This window comes from Podarcis muralis, chromosome 11 (assembly GCF_964188315.1).
Source record: "Podarcis muralis chromosome 11, rPodMur119.hap1.1, whole genome shotgun sequence".
In the NCBI taxonomy this organism is placed as follows: domain Eukaryota; kingdom Metazoa; phylum Chordata; class Lepidosauria; order Squamata; family Lacertidae; genus Podarcis; species Podarcis muralis.
In genome coordinates, this window is record NC_135665.1 from 20,978,903 (window position 1) to 21,002,202 (window position 23,300).

At 40.9% G+C, this 23,300-nt stretch overlaps 1 protein-coding gene across 2 annotated transcripts in view; it reads right to left on the bottom strand.

Moving 5' to 3' along the window:
* Positions 1-2,454: 2,454 nt before the first annotated feature.
* PRR16 (proline rich 16) overlaps positions 2,455-23,300 on the bottom strand; it is a 118,660-nt gene continuing 97,814 nt past the window's right edge. For both annotated transcript variants that reach the window (XM_028748184.2, XM_028748183.2), the window contains exon 3: positions 2,455-5,217. The gene's annotated coding sequence lies outside the window, so the exon portion shown is untranslated. The remainder of the gene's footprint in view (positions 5,218-23,300) is intronic.

Consider the following 23,300-nt stretch of genomic DNA (forward strand, 5'->3'; position numbering starts at 1 on the left):
AAATGGTCTGCAGCATTCTCTTACCTGTTTTGTTTTCTTTTCTCAGCCCCTTCTCTGTTTTCTTCACTTCTCACTTCCTTCTGTGCCCCCCCGTCTTGTGCTGTGTCCCATTTACACAGTTTTCACCTATGGCCCCCATAGAACATCCTGGAGGCCCTCGGGGGCCATATAGATCCTGGCTGGGAAACGCTGGTCTACATCCTTAGGGGCTTAATCCAGCCAAAACAAAGAATTCTAAGTTTGATTTGTTTCAATAAATAGCTAACAAAATTCCTTTCTTATCAGCAGCCCACACATCTTTTAGTCATAATTTTAAGTGTGTACCTAAAAATGCACTACATGAACTCAGCAAATACAAATTTGTGTATCACACAAATGCACTCATCAGTGAGTTGCGATTGGTTGCAGGTCCCAGTTGTTTATATGGTTGATAAACCAGGATTTAATTCTGCTTAATATGTGAAATTTGCACAAATTACATTAGAGATCACAGTGCATTTTAAGGGTCTTTAAAAATTAAATAATCTGGTATAGGCTTAAATTTACGTAGCAAAATATTCCTGCGTTAAGCTGCTTTCCCAAGGGGAAATCTGAAAACCCACAGCATATTAACCTAAATGAATGTAATTAACTGCATTACCGGTATCCTATTAATAGTTCTTATTCCAAAGTCTTATAGACCTGCTTGCATCATTATGCTCAGAACTCAGGTTTAATTTAGTGTTAGAGCTGAATATGCTTGATTGGAACAATTTTCAAGTCACACAAATCTCAGTGAAATGTGCAGATGTCAAAAAACAAAGAGGCTTCAATGAATTTACTTACTGCGAGCAGATATTGGTCATAAAGGCTCATGTTGATCTTCTCTTAAAGAATATATATAATTCTGAGTATTTTGAAGCATAGCAAGAATGAAGAAATGTAAATAGCAGGAAGATATTGCTGTGATTCAAATTCAAATGTCTTTCTAAAGTTGCTTGCATTTAACTTCAAATTAGAATTGAACATGCTTCCAAAAAGCATTAGGCCAGTATTCTGGTTTAATCTAGAGCAGTGCACTGATTCTGTGTAGTCTTCTCAACATATTTTGAAGTTCGAGTTTAAGTCTAGATGCCTTGGGGTGGATAGATGATCCGCTTGATAGCAATTTTCCCTCTACTTCTACGCAGTTATATTATAAATTGAATGTGGATACTTGATACAATTTCCTATAGGACCGGTGGGGAATCTGTGGTCCCACTAGACATTGTGGTCTCATTCTTGCTCTCTCGACCACCTCTTTAAGAATCACTTCCTCTTTTGCATCCTGTGGAAGAGAGAGGGCTATGCAATGTTGCAAACTCCACTCATTTTGGTTTTGCCCCACCTACTATTAGCATGTGCAGGTACAAACGTGGTCTTCTCAATTGCTCCCCTGCAATTTTGGAGAGCCCTCTCCTCCAGGGGGACATTATAGATTCCAGCTATGGGTATCTTAACTGTAAGAGTTCATTGAATTGCGGCCAATGTGATGGAAACATCACTTGGACAAACTAGCATGCAAAAAATTCACCCAAATAATGGAAATGAGCTAGATTCAATTTTTTTTGTTAAAATCAAGACCAGGTTAAGCGCTAGCAGCTAGTTGACCATCTCGGCTAAAAACAACCACCACCTAGTTTTTCTTCCATGTAAACGACTTGAAGTGAGTTTAAAATACAGGATTTGTGCTCAGTTGAACTTCTCCATTCTGCTACAGCGATTTTTACAGGGATGGTCAACTAACAGCTAGCAGGCAGTATTTAGTCCAACTTGATTTATTTGCACCACAGCCCGCATTTTCTGTGGCATGTTGAGCAAGCAAAGGCACTCCTCTCATCTGAAAATGAGAGATTACCCTGGTAAGGAAATAGCCTCTGGGGCTAGCTCTTATTTCCAATGGATCACGTTGAAGGGGACGAGTGATCAGCTGTGGTTGTGGAACTATGAACTGGTGTCTGAAGTCAATGTTAAGACTAGATGGTGGTGAATAAACGCTAATTGAGATAGGAGTTGGTATTCTTCTTTTTGGATAGGTTTGGATTCAATCAGCAATGCTGATGGCATGTGGTACAGTCTATCCCAAACTGCCACTTCAGACCATAGATTACCTGAATGCTTCACTTTTTTTATATAAAAATAATAATCCTCCCTGAATATTGACATGTTGAGAAAAAAGATTTTATTTTAACACGTATTCTGATGTGCAAACTTTCAATGGGCTGGGATTTTAACACCCCCACCCCCCGGAGAAGCATCGAAATATGTACACCTTGAATCCAAGATGGCTGGTACCACATCATATTTCTGCATTGTTCACATCCTTCTTGCAGGCGAACTGGCGAAATAAGAGATTGGTAGCTCAAAAGACTCTCTCGGTGCCTCTTTTTTCTGTTGGTGAGTGCGTAAAATTATACACAGTATAGAGAACTCAGGAAAAAGGAAAATATATAATTTTATTCAAAACAACTTGAGCATCAAAGGAATCTATGAACTGATAATAACAAAATACTGCACTGGATGGATACAGCGACTCTTCCTGTATGCAGATTATGGATGAGATTATCAAGCAATTTCTCACTTTTTGATCCCCCAATTCAGCAACGGCATCTTTAACAGAACCATATTGTAACAGTTTAGAAATAAATAAATTTATGCAATGCAATGCAAAAGTCATGTGATATAATGTGTCATGTGTAATTTAAGAATCAAGCCTCCTTACAAATTGTTTTAGCTTCCAGAATCCAAAGCAGGGATGAGCAACGTATAGTCAGTCATATAGTTGCATAAAAAGCCCCATATTATATTTTTGCAACTTGTGGTCAGTTGTTAGAATCCTGAGATTCTCAGATTGCATGTAAAAAAAACCAAGTAAGGTTTTAGCCCTCATTGTGGTGAAGAGAAGATCATGATGGCAACAAATATTAAAGGCTCAAAATATGTGTATTTTAAGGAATAAAACCCTTGTGGAAAGAATCGCTAATCTTTGTATCCAAATTAAGTTCTAAGAAATTTGGTCTTAAGAACTGGCATTTGAACTTCATGTGTATGTATATCAAATGAAGGGCAACATAGATAAGAATGAATTGACCTCTCTTTGACTTTCTAGATTGCACTGACAACCTTCAGGAGTGACACGTAAGAGAAGAAAGAGTATCACTTGTGAAAGTGTTCCATCAGGTTGAATTAAGCTTTTTTCGCAACAACTTACGAGCAACAGCAATCAATGTAACATGACCAGTATGGATTGGCATCGATTCTATTTCTGAAAATGATATGCGAATAATGGAACTGTGTTGCAGCTCCTGATTGTTCCAGCAAACATTCTGGGCACTGGGAAATTGATGGGTAGGTTAGGGCATGCTGGCAATTCTGATCAACCAACCAGACAGCATGCAGTTACAGGGCTTAGGAGGATACTTCACAGCTGATCCTTCACATCCCATTCCAGCTCCATCCTAGTCCACGCAGTGTGGCTTGTACTAAGGGCAGATTAGATGCCCTGCTATAATGCTTTGGAGGGTGTCTCCCACTGCCCTGCTGTACAGGTGCAAATCTAGGACAAACATGGAGCAGAGGCACTATGTAAGGGGCTGGGCATTCCTGCTGACTGCATTATGTATGGCCCCCAATAGTCCTTTCGTACATGCAGAGGCCACAAACTGGATCATATTCTGCACTGTGTACAAGCAAGCTCACCGTTGCCAAAGACGCTGTCCACTCCTGAATCAAAATTATCTGCTATAACTTTCAAGCAAACTACATTAACTAAGTACTTCCTTGGGAATATTAAAAATAACCTATGTGTTGAGATTAAAAATTAAAATACAGCCTTTCTGGATATCCATACATATTTTCCAGTAGAAATATACTTTATAATTCTACAAACAACATTTTATATTAAAGCTTTCAGTCTGCAAATCATTATGATTTAACATGGCAAAACAAGCGTTTTGGTTCTTGTCTTTAAAACTCCCTTTTTGGTGAAGGAGATTGGAAGGGGCACAACATGGACAAATAATGGGAATCAGCAAAAATAAGTGATTGCAAATGATACAAACACCACATTTATTTAGAAAAATAAACTGAAAATGCCTGTTTAGCTGGTACATTTTCCATGAAGGACAGATAATTGGCTATAAAAATGTTATGTGTCAAATACGTAGTAGAAATGTTTTTTTCTCTTTCATTTATCCTATTAACTCAGAGGGTACCGTCAATGTGAGCAGTATAGGTCAATTTCTTTGCTGTTACAATGATACAAAAATGTATTAAAAATTAGATCTGTTGTAAAATCCATGTTAGCCTGTTGATGCTTTTCTATTATTATTTTTTATATCTCAGGCTTGAGAAGCAACAATTTGCCTTGTGAGAAAGATTCCAAATGTGACGGGATAGAAGGGCATCAACTTTTCTTCACTTTTGATGATGGGCTTTTAATCTCCTGTAGAAGCCCCTCAAGGTACATCTTCCTGCGGGCAGAAACTTCATGAGGCCATCTGTGCAAATGATGGCCTACACATCATTCCCCTGAATGGAAGTGACAGTGCAAATATTAGAAGTGCATTGAGATGCGATCTGTAACAACTGAATTATTTCGGCAGAGGACAGGAAACAACATCTTTCCAAGCATCTTCGAAGCATTCGTCCTTTCTTCATCTATGGCTTTGAATTTGCACAAGGGACAACAACGACCTTCTCTTTCCACTCACGGTGACAAATCTTTCATTGGGACTAAATGCACTGATTGCTCTTGAGTCGTTTAAGTGCTTTATCCTTTCATTCAGCTACATATATTTAAATCTTAAAAAATTGGACACTTGCTGGACCATGTGATTACTAACTGGCTGTTCTCAATTTCTTTGCATCGAAATCCATTCGGAGCAGGATCTGGAGATGGCTGTTTCTTTGACGGGGTGAGATCGTTACTCTTTTTTCTTCCTGTGTCAGAGTGAATGGTACTTAAGGCTGTGGCTTTTGTTAGGGCTCAGCTCGTAGCTGCTGGATATGAGTCTGGTGATTTAATGTAGATTACTCCAGTGATCAGTTGTGCTCTGGCTCAAGGGCTCCCGTGCTCTAAGAAGGCTCCCTGTTGTTACGATTAAATATGGCCTGAAAGAAGTTGCTGTGTCGAAACTGTCATGGGAGAAATTGATTAACATGCCTCCAAAGGTTGACATTCCTTCTAGCCCGAAGGAGCTGCAAGGGAACAAGGAAACAAAAGAGTGGCAGGTTAAAAAACTCATATTATATGTATATGCACACATATAGCCAGTTAAAATACCATCCCTTATTGGTGCTCATGCAGCTCTGATAAGTCCCACTGAATTCCATGAAACTTACTTCCAGGTAATCGGGGACAGGATTTCAACCTGACCAGGTTTTTCACATATTAAATTTATTTATACGTGGGTTGTCAGAAGTTACACAAGTCAGTCAGCAAACATGACTAGTGCTTGCTTAAAGAGAGCATTCACAGGCGGAGTGCACAGCTTCACATTATACATGCTTGTATTAAAGTTGCACAACTTGAGAATTTATAAAACAGGTACCCGCAAGACCGTTCTCATTTCCACTTCACACTTGGGGTGATCTGACATGCCATCTCAAATCCAGTCTCTACCAAGAGCTCAGTGACTCATCACTTATTCATCACAGACTTATCATGGACTTACCAGTAGCAGCTTTTCAGCCAAGGCCTGATGCCATGCCCCATACTTCAGACCAAATTTTAATTAAACGCAGCTGTGAATACAGCTACAGTACCTGCTACTGCTTCAGTACCCTGTCCAGGCCCTGAAAGAATCCTTACATATAAAATTAATTCTTAGGCCTTTTATTTTTAAGGAGAGTCTTTGGAAAGTCAAGCCCCATTTCAAAGGAAGTTGTACTTCAAACAGAAGCCTTGGTACACTGTTAAATATAAATATTTCAAAAATTCCTTCTATTAAATAATCCATTGGAGTAGCCCATTCTTTTGCTCAGCCTCTTTCTATGATAATGTCCAGCACACACCACAAGGAAAGCTGTGGTCCGCTGAATCAGGACTATCTTCAGAAACCGTGTGATCACCTGTAGTACACGTGAGTTCACCATTTTACAGTCACAATCAGTTGGACAGCTGAGATAAACTCCTTCCAAAATCTTCCGAACCCTGAATATGGCATGTCCAATTTCAACATGCTTTGTTTTTTAAATTGTGCACAGGAAGATTTTTAGTGAGCATAAAGAGAGATGACCAGTGCCTTCATGTCCTAGTTGTCATGCATACATACATATATCATTTTATTTGTCTATTGCCTTTCCACAGTTAAAACCATGATCAAGGCGGCTTACCAAAAAAATGCATAATTCAAAACATAACAAAAGTAGTCGTGAACAATAATAAAACATCAAAAAGCATGCAATCAATTTTTTTTAATTATACCTGAATTACACCCTCAACAAAATCACCTGACCAATACCCCAGCCCAAGAGTGTTCAGGAGCCTCAGCTTTTGTTGCAGGCGTCATTCAGGGTCCCAATATCCCAAGCCAGGTGGGAAAAGGCCAGCAAGGCAGGGAGCAGGTCTTCCATGACTCACAGCCAAGATGTCAGCTTCCCACAGACATCAGGTTGGAAACTGTGGGAAACAGGGTGCTGAGCGAGATGACGGTGTCTGAGTGTGTGATGGGGCCAGCCTATGGAGCCACCCTCCCAACACCTGTGCTGTGGCTGCTTACCTGAAAAGGGTTGAGATGGGATGAGCTTGTGGGCACACAGCTGCACCAACATGCAATGGCGGAGCTTCATGCTCTGGCACCGGGAGGTGGAGAGCAGGCGGGTGTGTGGCTGGTACGCATCCCGGGGGTGTGGCATGCCGCCCGCAGGGGCGTGGCGTGTGTCCCAGGGTGTGGCGTGCCACCTGCGGGCGCATGGCGCCCAGCGGGATTGCACTGCCAGGGGTGGTGCGCTCCCCCCGCTCCCCTCTTCCTCCGCCAGTGCCAACATGTAGCTCTAATCTCGGCACTGTCTGGCACCAACCTCATCAAACAAGCAGCAAACAAACTGCCCTGCCTACTGTTAAATCAGTCTTTTATCTGGCACTTCTATCATACACTATTGATGAATCTAGCTAGCACCAGCTTTTGAAGGACTTAAGAGACAGGCCTTGACCAGTTGCGCTACCCGCTATCTGCAAAATGGAAATGTCAGGGATTAATAAAGCTTGCACTTATATGTTTTCTGCCACTGAATTTTGTGCAAATAAACAGAGACGATCTAAGAATTAAACTTGAGAGCAGGGATTCACGTACATCTGTGATGGCTGGGAGAAACGAAACAAACACACACATGCCACAGCACTGACAACCTGCCGACCTGGGTGCATTCCAGGCTGACGTGAAAGATGCTGAGTTTACAAGTTTTGAAAGGCTGCGGAAACTTGCAACTGTCTGGGACCAGAAAGTAAAATGTGCGTTCTTTACAGCTCACTTATTATCATCAATAATGAATATTCTGTAATTGGATCTTAGTTAAAAATTCTGTTGATGCAAGGAGCCAAGAGAGAATCCATAGCACTTCCCTGAAGCTATTTTGGTTCTTTGTCTCGAACAGGGGTGTTACGTAGCAACATTTCCCCCTTCAATAAAACAGGGACTAGGATTCTCAACTCAAGACCAATTTTCAGAACGATGCATACAGTAATTGGTGAAGTTTCCCGCCACAAACTCGTGATTAAATTGACATAATAGGAATACATGCGGGCGTTAATTATTGCAGCATCATCCAATTCCGCAAGGAACTTTTGAACAGATGGATGTAGTTTTAAACATACATTAAAAAATAATGATATGACATTGCAATTATGTTGGTATGTAGCCCTGCTGAAGAAAGTTTGAGAACTCTTTTGGAGCTTTACAACTTTCTTTCTTTCTTTGTTTTTTTCCTTTTAAGGAAGGATTGTGATTTTTTATTTATTTTTTTATTTTTACTCCCGATCAGAATTAGATGACATTTGCAGGGTGCATCCTGCTAAATTTCAGAAGTGGTGCAGTAATATCTCCATGAAAGTTTGGGGATGGGTAAAAAAGAATCACTCAAACTTTCCTAGTGTTTTGTGGTCAATAGTAGACATAAGAGAGATGCCATTGGGTAGAAAAACCTGATGAACTATGGACAACTAGGTCTGTGGGGCTTTTTCTGCCTCACACATTTAAAATTGATTTGGCAACAACAAGAACTAAAACTAATTTGCTTTCCGCTTAACGGCATCCCCTCTGAATAGAAGGTTGATCCAAGAGTCACAACAGTGCTCTTTGTAGTATTTCAGATTTAAGCAAATTCCAATCCTCTTAAGTATAGAAAATAACAATTTGTTCTCTTTTAAATAAACCAACTTGCCTTCATCAGTTCTGCCTTATCCTTGTATGACTGAATTCATAAACAGGCTGGAACCAACATGTTGCCGCAAGATATCCTCTACTACGAAGCCTGGGATATCGTGGCACTGTATGACTGACCATTTATTGAATTTCTATCCCACCTTCCCTCCCAAAGGACTCCAGGGTTTCGAACAGACCAAAGAACCTTAGTATAATCCTTCCATATTGTAAGTGCAAAAACTGGGTGTGCAGAGTATTAAGAATTGGGCCGGCGTATAAGAACACACAGCTCTGACTGCTATTTTCCCATTCCCAGAGTGATCAGAAGTGAAATGAAATCAGAACTGTATTGAAAAGAACAAACAAGTCATCTTGCTCTCATATCAAATGTGAATTGCAAAATGTATTTCTTCAGCGCCCACTAAGGCAGATGGGCAAGTTTTGTAGCACAAATTTGAGTGCTGGGAGAGTAGCCACTAGTATCAAAGGCTATTAAATATACTATACCAAAGCCTGGAAAGAAGGTCATTTTGCATAATCCAAGAACACCGATATTTTTACAACCTAGAATTTGTACAGCCGACAGGCATCATTATACTAAACTGGATCTATGCATAGCTTGTTTCAAAGAAACTCAAGAGTTTTATAATCCCACAACAACCCATAATTGATGGTTAGGCTGGGAGGGAGTGACTTGACAAGGTCCTCTAACAGTGCAATCCTATATATGTCTAATCAGACGTCCAGATCAGCAAGTACAGGGTTGTAGCCTATGAAATCTTCAAAGCTCAGTGTAGATACGAAGTCTTGTTCAACATTACATATATCCTAAGTCAAATGCTTTGAATTGCAGCTGGACAGGGAAAGGCATTTGACAATTTCGTCTTCTATATTCATCTACCCAGAGCAACGCTTCAGTGAAGACAAATGGTAGGTGGAAGCCCATAAATGTTGTTTACCTCAGAGCCCAACATTTATCTCATTCTCCCCAATTTCTGCCAATTCTTTTCTCTCTTCTCCAAGCAGAATACACATCATTTAAGCACTAAGCAAGATAGAAACTGCTCTAGCAACATGCGGCAGTGCAAGGAGAGAAGATTGCTTTTGCAAAGTTTTAGTTTCCAACAAAAGCTATATTGTTATACTTCCTTTTTAAAATGTGCTGTTAGAAAGTTGCCCAGACTGTTTGAAACCCTTCTGAGTGGAGCCTACCTTCCAAATGATAAGGAAATCTGCCTTATTGTAATGCCTTTCAGGGATTCAGTGCAAACAAATGCAGGATTACTTAAGTGGGATAACCCCATCCCAATGGTGGTTAGTGCTCACTAGATCTGGTGGGATTACTGGGAGGTCATGGGAATGAGGCCAATGAGGAAATGGATGTGTGGCCTGGTTCCAGTTTTCTCTCTATCCTCCTCCCTTGCAAAGATATATGAATATATAAGCATGGCAGTTTTACAAAATAGTACTTAGCTAAACTAGATTGCGTCTTACTTTGCTTCAGGAGTCCCCACTTTCACGGCTGCTTATCTGATAGGGAAAATGTTGTGTGGCCTCTACCTCTTCTGTTTTTCTTCCTACCCTCCACTCTTGCAAAGAAATAGTGATCGCTTAACTGTTGCAGTGGTAGTTAGCGCCTAAGTAAGCTATAAAGTCCTACACTTGTCTTCATTAATAATCCCAACAGAACACAGTAGGGTTTACTTACTTCTGAACAAAACCAAGTAGGACTGTGTCAGCAACCACCACTGCTTATAAGAATAATCATAATTTTATTATTTATATGCTGCTCTTTGGACTGGGTTGCCCCCACTCTGCTTGCAAAGTTTGTTTTAAAAAGAAACAAAATAGTTCAGTTCATCCAAATGCACTTTTTAGTTTGTAATGCAAAGAACAGAGAAGGGACTGTACTATAGCCTTGTGGAGCTTTGGCAGGTGGGCAGTGCCCCAACTGCACTGAGTGAAGGCCCTTCATTGCCTACATACATTAGTGCAGAACATTGTGGCTTACGTGGTGAGTAGTGCTCCTTATCAGGCACACATTACTCAAGTGCACTGGCTGCAAATTAGCCACTCAAACAGTTTTAAGATCTTGCTATTTGCTTTAAACAGCTCTGGACCAGGTTACCTGAAACACCCACTGCCCGGTATGAGCATCAATACCAGCCATTTTCCTGGTGATTATCGGCTTATGGTAACATGGAGAAAAGCTTTTTCACTTAGTGGCACCGATGTTGTGGAATGCTCTCCCTGCTGATAAACAAGAGGCGCCACTGGCCTTCTACTGGATCCCGAAGACGCAGTTGCTTAGACAAGCATTCCCCCAGTCTCCCGATCGAATGGTTTTAATTGCTTTTTTTATAGTTATGCTGTTTTAATGGGCTTGTTTCATTGTGCATTTTAATTATTGATACCTTTAATGTTTGGATGAAATAGTTTTATTGTGTATTTTAATTACATGGGGATGTATTTTTTATAATTGACTTTACCCTTTCAAATTAATTAATTAATTAATTATAGTCATGGTATTGTTGCCTTGTTTGCTCTTGGGGAGCTCGTACATGTTAGGAGAAGAAGGTAGAATACAAGTAACAAAATTAGTATCAGTCGAAGTACTGCCATAGATTTGCTCCTCCCGAAAAGCAGCTTTTCAGTCTGTAAGATAACAGCTTCTAGTTAAAGAATTACCATTTGTTTTAGGATAGGAATGTTTCTGGTTAAAAAGGAAAAGAAGAGGGCCTGGAAACAGTGGCTTTCAAACTCCACCTCTATGATCTGCCCAGTTTTGCTCAAACAAGATTGTCCTGATTGGATGTGATTCCCCCCCCCCCAAAGTTTACTACTACCCTGTTCAAGCTTAAGCAATATGGGGGCCGGGGGGGAGGGAATCTTTGCTACTATGACTGCAGCATGGCAGGGACAGTTAATAGTTGAAGGATAAATGGAAGCTCTTTATTCAAGGAATGTGCTCAGTGTACGTATTGAAAAGCTTCCCAACATTACCTGTTTTATTCAGCTGATACATTTCTGATGCCTACTGTTCACAAGCTCTTGGGCTTAGTAATAGGATTAGTGAAGTTTCTATTGGTTCTGAGGAAATAACCAATTTTCCACTCATCGCTTTGAACACCCACATGAATATGTAGCAGCTTACTGGCCACTTCCCTACTTGGTGCTCTGATGAATGGAATTTTAATAAAATGGGGACTTGAATCGCAGTAGGCTGGACTAGTGTTCTATATATTGCATTCTGTAAGGCTGGGATGGGGAACCCTCCTGTGGCCCTCCACATGTTATTGAACTCCCCAACTCCCATCAGCCCCAGCTGACATAGCCAATGGCCAGAGATGTTGGGGTTTCGTCCAATGATATCGGAGGGTCACGGGCTTTCTAGCCTTACAGTAGCTATTTAGAACAGAATAGTATGAAGAGTGAATCCTGCTGTTTGCATATTATAAGGTCCGAGAGCCCTTTCAGTGCTTCAGTACGAGCGAGAGTTTCCCCCCCAGAAATGTATTTAAGGCTTTTCAACCAAGCCACAGATGGTACTCTTGCTGCTTCAAAGTCCTCACAAAGCATTTCATTCCCTGCATGAGACAGATTGCTGAACCTGTCAGAGAATGCTGGTAGAGGATCTGATTAACAAAGAAGGTTAGATGGCAAAAATCAATGCGGTAGCATAGAAGAAGCTGCTACACTGAACTAACGGTATGGACTGTAAAACAGTGCATTTTGTTACATTTTCTTACATCCAGGAATGGTTTGTTCGTAGGCTTGCATCGGAAAGAACTTGCTCAACAAACAAGGAAAGCTAAAAATTAAGAGCATCAGTAAGGTGTTTTGTTTTGTTTTTCCAAAGGATTTGGGGCTATGGGTTTTTCCGTATGTCTATAAACTCCCTTGATATTTGTTAGCACCTCAACGTTTGATTCTGCTCCTTATAAGTATCACCAGTTTTTGATGATCTATTATACATGGGTGCGTCCAGTGACTTCAATAGATTTGCCTGCACACAACTGTGAGTAGGTCCACAGCATCTGACTGCATCCTTTGAAAACAATGGAGGTACTCATGTATGAAGGGAAATTATTGATGGGGTCTCTAAAAAGCATGCATTGTTAATACATCTGTATGCATCTTCTCCTAAAGCCATGTATTTTATTTTTTTAAAAAGTTTAAAAGTGTATGTTTTAACATGCATGCACATACACAGAAAATAGTAAGAGTCAGGTCTGTCTTAAGACTTGTAGACTCAAATGCTGAATGCAGCCAGAACGCAAGTGAATGATTATAATCCAAAGCAAACATAAAGAAATAAATTTCCTGTTGAGGTTTATAATCTACTGTCAGGAGCATAAGTCAGTTGATCTGCTCCTACAGTATGAACAGAAAATGTGCCTGATCAGGCAGGGCATCATGCCAGGGAGCAAGCAAGCCTGAAGGAACAAAATGAGCTAGCAAGGTGTTCAGCCTACAAGCTGGAAACAGGGAAGTCTGACTTTGCTAGTGATAAATTGCTCAGATAATGAGTTAGGAAGGAGATGCTGTGATGAAACAGGTGGATTTGAGTCACCGAATGGACTGGTAAACGGGCTTCAGAATTGTGGGATCTACTTTGGAGGTGAAAAAAGGGGGGGCCTAAAACCATGAGATCCACAAATGAGGATCTGGTGTAAAAGCCCAGGAGTTCATGGTCCTTCCAAACAAAAATACATTATTGGTTAACCCAGCCTTCATCATTTCAGCAACAGAATGTGTTGGTGGGGTGGCATTTTGTTCTGGGAGGCAGAAATTCTTGCCCATCTATTTCACAATCACCAAGAGATTTACCTTTTGTCTACCCACTCAATAGATTTTAACCAATTACAGCAAATATTATATGCGGTGCCTAATAAAGATTGGCTGCTCTTGCCTACTTCTATTGAATGAAAAATGCTGGATATAGACATTAGGCTTTTGGTGCCTGGGTCAAGGGAACAGGTAAGGAAGTTTGCTAATCACAGAAGAACCAAATATGGCTGCATGCATGTAAGGTGGTTGAGAAACCCAGATTACTTTGCTATATCACAGCACTGCCTAACGTATTTACATGCCAGCCATTCCTATAACAAATGATCCTTTGGTGCCAGTCTGGGCAAGAGAATCTAGCTCACTTCTGGGAAGGGAAACTTTGGTTTGACATTCCTCAACCTGCTAGTAAAAACTAAACTTCTCTTTCAAGATAGGGTGGGGGGTCTTGCTATACACAACACTGACAGTATCAAGTTATCTTTCACTAATGATTTGATGATGTCTTCAAGAGCAGTAAAACACACATCAGCAATAAGGTAGGAAGGCATTTGGTTTTTTGATCACAGGTTGTATACCCAAGCGGATAACTAAGAATGACGGTGATTGTGGATGACCAATCCCCTGGTGTGTCTGGATTTACTAAACTGAAGCCTATCATTCATGCTTTCTCCTAAAATGAATTAACCCAGAAAAACAGAGCAATCTAAAATCCATAGTTAACAATTAAACATACTTTATGAGGAAGTCCACATAATTTCCATTAACCATTTCCATTTATTCCCTCACCCCCGTTTTTCAGACAATGTGCAAAAAGAAAAAACCTGAAAAATGTGATGAATAATCAATCTCAGTAAGGCAAGCATGAAAATGTGGAGGGGAAAAATAAAGGTCGTGTATTTTATGAGGCCTCCTAAGATACTGTGAATATATATGAATCAACCTTTAGATTGGATTTTGCAGGGGAGAAAATTATCTGCTTATTGCATTTGTAACATGCCTTTCTTCCCTGATGAAACTCAAGGTGGCAAATTGGATTTCAAAGGTTGTTTTCCATGCTGGCATTCCTCCTCCCAGTGCTGCTGAGTTTCAACTATGTTGAACTATATGTCTTTCCCTTATTCTCAGTGGGATACCTCCAATGGTGGTGGAAGAGAATACAAGTCTATTTCTTAAATTATTTCTTCATATGGAGAAGCAGCTACAAAGAAGCTCTCAAGCTTAATCTTGGAACAACTTTCACATCATGAATTGCTTTTTTTTCCCTGAACGTAAGTCCACAATCCACTGAGGACTTAACTTTTTTCTCTTCTGCAACTTCTATTATGGCAGTCACTTTTTTTTTAAGTGGATACGATATATTTCAATATTACTTAAGCAGGTGAAAACTGTGGTTTGATTTAAGATAAGTAGGTGTTTCTCAAAACAATATTGCCAACTCTGCTTAAGTAAAATCAAAGACAGGTGTCATCAAAAGCTTGGAGCCTGTTCATTTATCACAAAAGAAATGTAGTTCTATGCAAGATCTCTGACATGGGAAAGTTATTTCTACAAACAGTGCTTCTTTTCGGGGGGGCGGATGATGATGACGCAGGGGTACACATACCCCTAAACATTTTCTGAATCTAAGTTTGGCCTCATTGATGGGCAGTATTTCAATGGGATTCGGAAAATGAGAGTACCCCTAAACATATTTTAAAGAAAAAAGCACTGTCTACAACAGTTAACATGAACATTTGTTCTTCCAACACAGGTTTAAGAACATGTGGGTGTTTACATCTGCAATAAGTGACCAGGACAGGGCTCAGAAACCTCTGTGATGGCTCAGTGATAAATTGTTTGGTATTACTTTATCATTGTAAGCCATGTAACAGTCTTTCGCAAATGTAGCAAGAAGCGTTGACAATGTGAACAATCAGCCAGAAACAAAAAGCTACCAGTATCTGTAAGTTATTATCCCGTCCTGTCCCCCTGCTTATCAGTATGCTGTCAACATCCAGCCCCCCCCTCCTTTCCATCTGATTTCAGGAGAAATGCAGTAGTCCTGAATCACTATCTGAAACTGAGAGTTGAAGATATACTAAGAAAGCTTGCTCCAAACAGGATTTTTGGCAGTAAGGACTGCTGACTCTGGAAAAGGGGTGCATCCTGCTCTGGATGAGGGTGGTACTTTTGAAGAAGCAGGGATATAGCGTGAATGTCTTCCTGGATTCTGCTGTGGTTAAGAGACCTTTTGCTCAGGTTTGGCTAGTGTACTCACTGCAGATTGAGATGGCTGGTCTTGCCACAGTTACATATGCTCAGGTTTCTCCAAGCCATTCTAATATCCTCTGCGTGACACTGACCTTGAAAAGTGTACTGCAACCGGTGCTTTGAGGACATCACACTGATTTCAAATCAGCTGCACAGGATCACAATTTGTTTCCAGGCTCAGTTCAAGGTGCTAGTTGGTCCTCAAAGTTTGTCCAGTTTCGTTGTGCGTTTTTTAAATTCTTTACGACTACTTTTGTTATGTTGCAGTTACGTATTTCCTTCATGTCGTAAGCTGCCTTGAGCAACATAAACATAAAATTATGTATGTATGTTCTTACCTTTAAGAGTTCAAATGCTTAGGAATAACCATCTCCTCTAGAGATGCCAATTAACTTGCTCAATTTTTAAAAGTTTCACTGTTTTCTTCAGTCGCCATCACTGAAAGTGGTGCTATGGATTAATATAGCATGGTAAGGTTTGCAGCACCTTGTATCAACAGGTTTTGCTCCCTGATAATGGGCATCCCTAGAGGGGGTGGGGAACAGGACCTGGCCAAAGATTTACAGGCCCTGGTAAAAATCTAGATTAAAGGTAAAGGTACCCCTGCCCATACGGGCCAGTCTTGCCAGACTCTAGGGTTGTGCGCCCATCTCACTCTATAGGCCGGGGGCCAGCGCTGTCCGCAGACACTTCCGGGTCACGTGGCCAGCGTGACAAAGCTGTATCTGGCGAGCCAGCGCAGCACACGGAACGCCGTTTACCTTCCCGCCAGTAAGCAGTCCCTATTTATCTACTTGCACCCAGGGGTGCTTTCGAACTGCTAGGTTGGCAGGCGCTGGGACCGAACGATGGGAGCGCACCCCACCGCGGGGATTCGAACCGCCGACCTTTCGATCGGCAAGTCCTAGGCGCTGAGGCTTTAACCCACAGCGCCACCCACGTCCCGGCACTGTACCAGGGGTGGCCAGAAATGTCAACTGGTTTAATATGTAGCAGAAAGGCTCCTTACTTGCATAGATACTCAAGGATACCCTCCTCCCTGTTAAAAGAAAATGGTCTCCAATCAATGGAGAGGCAACTTCTGAAGTAGGGGGTCTCCTGTGCTCATAGGGGGTTCTACCCCATATGCAGAATGGGAGTTCTAAAGCACATGGGGAGTTTTCACAAATACAAGAGGCTGCTTGCTTCAGATGGTCATCCTTCAGGGGTTGGAGGGCAACTGGAATAGCGGCAAGGTGGAGCTAACACTAATCTCCATGGGGGTCCCAATACATGTATATGCAACATGGAACCAGAATGCCTTCAGCGTGACATACAGTGATGTATGCTACCAAAGAAAATGGAAGATAGCTGTAGGTAAGAGCATGAATAGGGAATATTTATTCCAAATAGAAACACGTAAAGAGCTCCTTTGTAGATACTAATTCAGGACCCATATATCTTTAAGTATCCTTAAGAAGAACCAGTTATTTCATGCTGGTGTCAAATTATTCAAACTGACCTAGATTATGTTGTCTGTTATCAGCTACAATTAACAAATTATCTCATAACAAATGAATTTTGTAATGTCCAAATTATGTAACAGATATTATATTTTGCTTATACACCTTGATTGATTCATGCTACAGTCCTGTGAACGCTTATCCAAGTACAATGGGATTTGTTTCTGAGTAAACTCACAATGGATTGAGTTGTCATTTCTCTCTCTCTCTCTCTCCATATATATATATATGTATGAGAGAGAGAAAATATATAACACTTAACATGAATTCCATATACAGGGGTACAACGAGTTACAAATGCCTCAGGTTGCAAACGCTTCAGGTTACAATCTCTGCTAACCTGGAAGAGTTACCTCAAGTTGAGAACTTTGCCCCAGGATGAGAACGGAAATTGTGTGCCGGCGGTGCAGCGGCAGCAAGAGGCCCCATTAGCACGCCTCTAGTTAAGAACAGTTTCAGGTTAAGAACGGACCTCTGGAACGAATTCAGTTTGTAACTAGAGGTACCACTGTATATTCAACTTTATCAGAATGAAACTGAAAAGAGATATTTTACTGCTGCTAGGAATGTTTTCTTCAACACTCATTTCAATTACGCTGTTCTAAATAAGCAACAAAAAGCAAATTCCTGAATTACTGCCAGCAGCATCAAATAGTCTGGGCCTGTCAAAGTGAAAGATGGCAAGCTAGAAAACAGAAAGAACACTGTATTCTTTCTCTCTATCTCTGAAAGACAAGCATTAAAGTCTTCTATGATACCAAATATTCAGCACTGACACTATCTCTGATAAGGGATAATGCTCTGGGGAGGGGGAAGAAGAAGAAGAGTTTGGATTTGATATCCCACTTTATCACTACCCAGAGGAGTCTCAAAGCGGCTAACATTCTCCTTTCCCTTCCTCCCCCACAACAAACACTCTGTGAGGTGAGTGAGGCTGAGAGACTTCAAATAAGTGTGACTAGCCCAAGGTCACCCAGCAGCTGCATGTGGAGGAGTGGGGAAGTGAACCCGGTTCACCAGATTACAAGTCTACCGCTCTTAACCACTACACCACACTGGATCTAGGAAGGGAAGAGGGAGCAAAGGGTTCAGACACATTTGCACTGTCCACACGTCCCAGTGCCCCACAAGCTGAAGGCACACCACTGGGATACACACCTTGATATTCACCATTCACAGATACATTTATCTTAAGGCGTCGAAAGGACTCGAACCAATGGTTTCAAGTAACAAGAAGGGAGATTCCGACTAAACACCAGAAAGAACTTTCTGACAGTAAGAGCTGTTTGACAGTGGAATGGTCTCCCTTGGGAGGTTGTGGCCCCTGCTTCCATGGAGGTTTTTAAGCAGAGTTTGGATAATCATCTGTCATGGATGATTTAGCTGAGATTCCTGCATTGCAGCAGGTAGGACTAGATGACCCTTAGGGTTGCTTCCAACTCTACAATTCTATGATCCACCATCTATGCCCTTACCCCACCCCTCTGCCCACCTGCCCACAGACCCAAACAGCCGGCAGTACAGATCAGTTGAGAAAACTTGCCACAGAAGCCAATTCTCTGAGAATTTATGTTAGACGACTTTGAGACCACGTGCTGGAAACTTCCTTCATCCTTGAAAGGTGACTTGAACTTAGGAAGTAATGAAAACCAAATTTCATGTAATTTTAAATTACTACAAAAAGGTTTCAACTTGGGAAGCAATCAGACTGCAGCTCTTATGTAATTTTAAGCTATTTGCATTGCTACTTGCCTAAAGCACCTGATCTATCTCTTATTGCTCATCCACTATTAAAATCTGCACACTCTCATCTAGTCTGAATATTCTGTGTGGTAGTACTTTGACTATCTCATCATATTTATGCATTTCCATTTCTCAAAGGAGAACTGGGCCATATATAAAATGCATGCTCTGATGGCAGGTGAACAGAACTATAAGATCTGATCCATCTTTAGGAATACATTTGTAACAGTTATATTAAAAGAATATACAGTACAAGTTCCCTGCAAATGTGAAATAATGTTATGGAAAATTGTTTGAAAAGTAAAGAGGTACTCAACCTTTTTGGTGTAATAAACCACAATGAAAATAACAGCCAACAACAAATTTTATGGCAGCAATATTTACTTAAAGATAAGTTCTTACTGCAATGGATGGTATATGGAGTATAATAACTTATACATTCTGATCACCTGTACGTCTCTGTCTTTTCCTTAACAAGACAAATGGCATTTTTGAGAAGGGGCAATTTTCATTGGAAAAATAACATGGGAGAAGGGTTAACCTGCCAATTCCATCATGAATTTCCTAATCTGGATTAAGGCTGGCCAAAATTGAGAGACAATATATCCAATTTCCATTTCCAATTTACCCAGCCTATGAAACTTGTGAATGATTGTAAATAGCTTATTAGGAAATAGGAGAATCCAATGTAGAAAAGAAAAACAGCTGGAAAGGCTTATTGCCATTCAGCAACAGTTATTGCTTTGCTCAGTAAAGCTTGGTGTTTCATTCTGCAAAACTGTGCTTAATCACCCTGTTCTCAGACTTTGCTGGTCCATGAGTATAATTTACTAAGTATTTTCTATGCAGGAGGAAGAAGAGTGAATCCGTTTAATCCGTTCATGCCCTGCTGATGGAGTGTGTACAAATTTTTGAGTGACAGAGGATTCTTCATTTAGGAGACAGGAAAGATCATGGATTTTCAACTACATGCAGACCAAGTTTGTGTTATGCCCCTATATGGTAGTCACTTAATTAAGCAATTTTTCATCAATATATCAAACAAAAAGAGGGTTAAAGGTGGAGGGGGGTTAAGTTGCAATTTTCTACTCATCTGGAAGTGTTCCACTGACATCAGGGAGACTTACTTCTGAGTAGATATGCATATGATTCTTCTGCAGAACACAGATCCACAAATATCATTGTCCCATTCAATGTACTTTCTGTATTGGTAACTAATATTATACTGTATTACTACATACAACATGGACAATCAACAGCCATTTAACAAAATAATGTATTCAAAGACCTGCTTATATTCCATATATTGCTTGCCATTATTCTAAAGTATAAAATTCATGCTGCCAGGTTGACTATCTGGCTTATACACTATTATCAATGAAAGGAACGTCATTTTCAATTGTCATTGTTTGGGGAAAAGGTATGACAAGATTAGCTCTAAAATGCATAAATGATTATTTGGTACAACCAAGACTCTGTGGATATGTTTTTGTTCAAAAGCCTTGCAAAGTAAGTTATGTAAATGACAGTTCCTCTCCCTTCAGTATTAGTCTGAGACTAGCATTGCAGGTCAAAGATGAAAAGCAGCCCAATATGAGGCTTCCATCTCTCCAAACTTATTTTCTTTATTTTAAAAATATGTGACACAAATCTGTTCTAGCCTACTGGTAAATAAACTTCATTTGTTCTGGTTCAGCACTTTCTCTATATTTCTAACAAGCCCAAAGCCAACATACAAATAGTGATGCACTTTTCCGACTTCCTACAATAAATGTGTTGAAATTTTACGTTTCTTATGAGCGAAATTTGCCAGTACTCGGTTCATTCTGTTGTTCAGTAATAACGTGCTCTATTTTACTAATAAAAGCAATCACATGAAGTGTGCATTGCTTGAGTGTTTCTTTTCCACTCTTCTGCCATAGTTAATGGTTCCTGAGCTTGTCCATTTTCCTTCTGATGTCACCAGCACAGTCTGTAATTTTGTCTTGTTTGGTAAGTTCAGCGAAAGCAGCAGGAAGTCAAGCTATGAAACCACTGTATCCTCCTAGAACAGCTATCTTGTTGGCAGATCAGCAGGGACACTATATTGACAGAAACCACAGACACCAGGCCTGAGGGTATCAACAAAATCAAGCTGCTCAAACTTTCCCCAAAGTAACAGTGCCTTGGAAATCAATTATGAAGTGCTGTATTTATACATGTATGCCATGTTGATTTTTTTACAGCTTTCTTTTTCCATTTTTAAGCCAAGAAACGAAATTTCCTAGCACAATTTGTTGGAGCAACCCGCTTCTCTGCCATGAAAAAACACACTGAAGCAACTTTTGAGAGATGAGCATTTGAGATGCTCTTTTCTCATGGAAATGAGTTCTGAAAATTCCTTTACAGACACTTAGGGCTTGCAAAAGCATCACTTCAAGCATTTGCCCTAGATTAGCTGCCATCTGCCACCACATTGTGCCAGATTCTATGTTAGAAGCTAGATACATGTTGTAATTAGCCCCTAGTAGACAACAACCGGTTTCCTCTAGTGAGTTAAAGCTAAGTAGAACTACATTTAACAAACATTGCCGCTTGGTACAGAAGCCTAGGACATAATCTATGCAAAAGATATAGGAGAGGGATCAGCAATTTCCTATGTTCTGCAATGAATCAATGGCAGACATGTTCACAGTTAAGTAGCTTTTAAGCAGCTGCTTTGTACCACCCTAATGTTGCACAAATTACACATTTATCCCACTCCTCGGGAATCTCAGTGTTTATATGAGCCTTTCTGTCTCCAGCTTCCCTAAACACTGCCTTTCTCTTTTGTATTGCAATGAAAGGCTGCCTAAATGTGTGCAACCCTAGAGAGAGGCAATGGAAGCCAGCAGGCATGGAGCTCAATTTGAATTTGCCTTTCCACATGGATTCAGAAAACCAGGGTCCTTTACTCTGGCAAACAGTGGCTCTTGCGAGGATGTCAATTAGACAGGAATAGTTTGAATGAAGGGGTCTGTAGGCTGGGATCTGTGGTCACAAGCTTCCTAAAAGGACAGTGGTAGAAGAATATATTTGGTATTTAATCCTGTTCTCTTATTACCAACCACTATGAAAATGCACAAGTTACCACTTCTTTGGGCAAGCGATTTTAAAAGCCCAACATGCTTCATCAGACAAGGTGACATAGAGCCATAGAATGGTAGAGTCGGAAGGGACCTCATGGGTCATCAACCTCCTGCAATGAAGGATCTCAACATGCAGTTCCCCATCCAATTTGAAACCTTATCGGACCTTGCTTAGCTTTGCAAATGCGCTAGCAGACAGAACCTCCTTTCTTGTTTCTTGAATCCATTGGTTCAGGCCCTACCCTCCAGCTGGCTCCATCTTCCATGTGACATCCCTTTAGATATTTGAAGATGACCATCATAACTCTGAATAATCTGAGAGTCAGAATGGTCTAATTAACTAAGGTTCTCAGAGCCCCTGGTTAGAGGTCCGTATCTGGCATGGGCAGAGAAACCCCAGGTATAAGAGGCTGGCAAAATTTACACGGGCTTAACTCCATGAAGGAGCGGGGCCGCTGGACCCTTCCATTTTGCCATTGTAAGTTCAGCTGGGTTGCTAGGTCACATGACCAAGCTGAAAGAGGTTTGGAATAAGTTTAAGTCTACCCCTGTCCTGTCCTGTCCCCAGAATACCCCTTTTTGTGGGGCTTACCCTAGCATCAATTCAGACAGCTTTGGCTGAGCTGGGATAAGTGACTTCAGCCAACACAGCATTAGCCTCACCTGGCTCAGCCAAATAGTCACCTATTCCAAACTCACCCATCCCAGGGGACCTTGACTTTGGATTGTTACTGTTAGGCTCAGAAATATTTCCTCATCTGTTAACTGAAAATGATTGTAACAGATTTTCATTACAAAAATTATTTTTTTTCAAATTAAAAGAGCTAATTAACTCCTGGGGAGTTGATAATACTACAGCGGGAACATTAGGTTACCCACACTTTCTTCTGTCACTTCACCCGCCCTGCCCCAAATAAACAAGTTAATAATAAATTGCCTTCCAAAATCTCCAAAATCAATAGTCCAGAGAATCTGATGCTACTTGGGGGGGGGGGATCCCATTAGCTATATTGCACATCATGTTAAATATGATAATGTAAGGGTTTAGTGTTTTTAAAGTGGGTCATTGAATAATATTGTTGGAGTTAAAGGGGGCAGGCTGTTCTTCTAACAACCTACATGGCTCCTCCTCAGCATTCAGATCTCCATTTCCCAAGCTGCTGGTTCAGACTTCTCCTGGGGTCCCAGATTCCCATTCACCTGCCCGCCAGGAATGTTCCCTGGGTTGGACTCCTCCCACTCCCATATCTCCTCCTCCTCTTCTGACCACACCCTCCAATATGTCTTTTCAGGACTCATTACACTATAAAGCTCACAATGAGACCTTTCTGACCACAGTTCAAAGAGTTGGTGCTGACCTTTAAAGCCCTAAACAGCCTCAGCCCAGTATACCTGAAGGAGCATCTCCACCCCCCATCATTCAGCCCTGACACTGAGGTCCACTTCTGAGGGCCTTCTGGCGGTTCCCTCACTGCAAGAGGCGAAGTTACAGGGAACCAGGCAGAGGGCCTTCTCAGTAGTGGCGC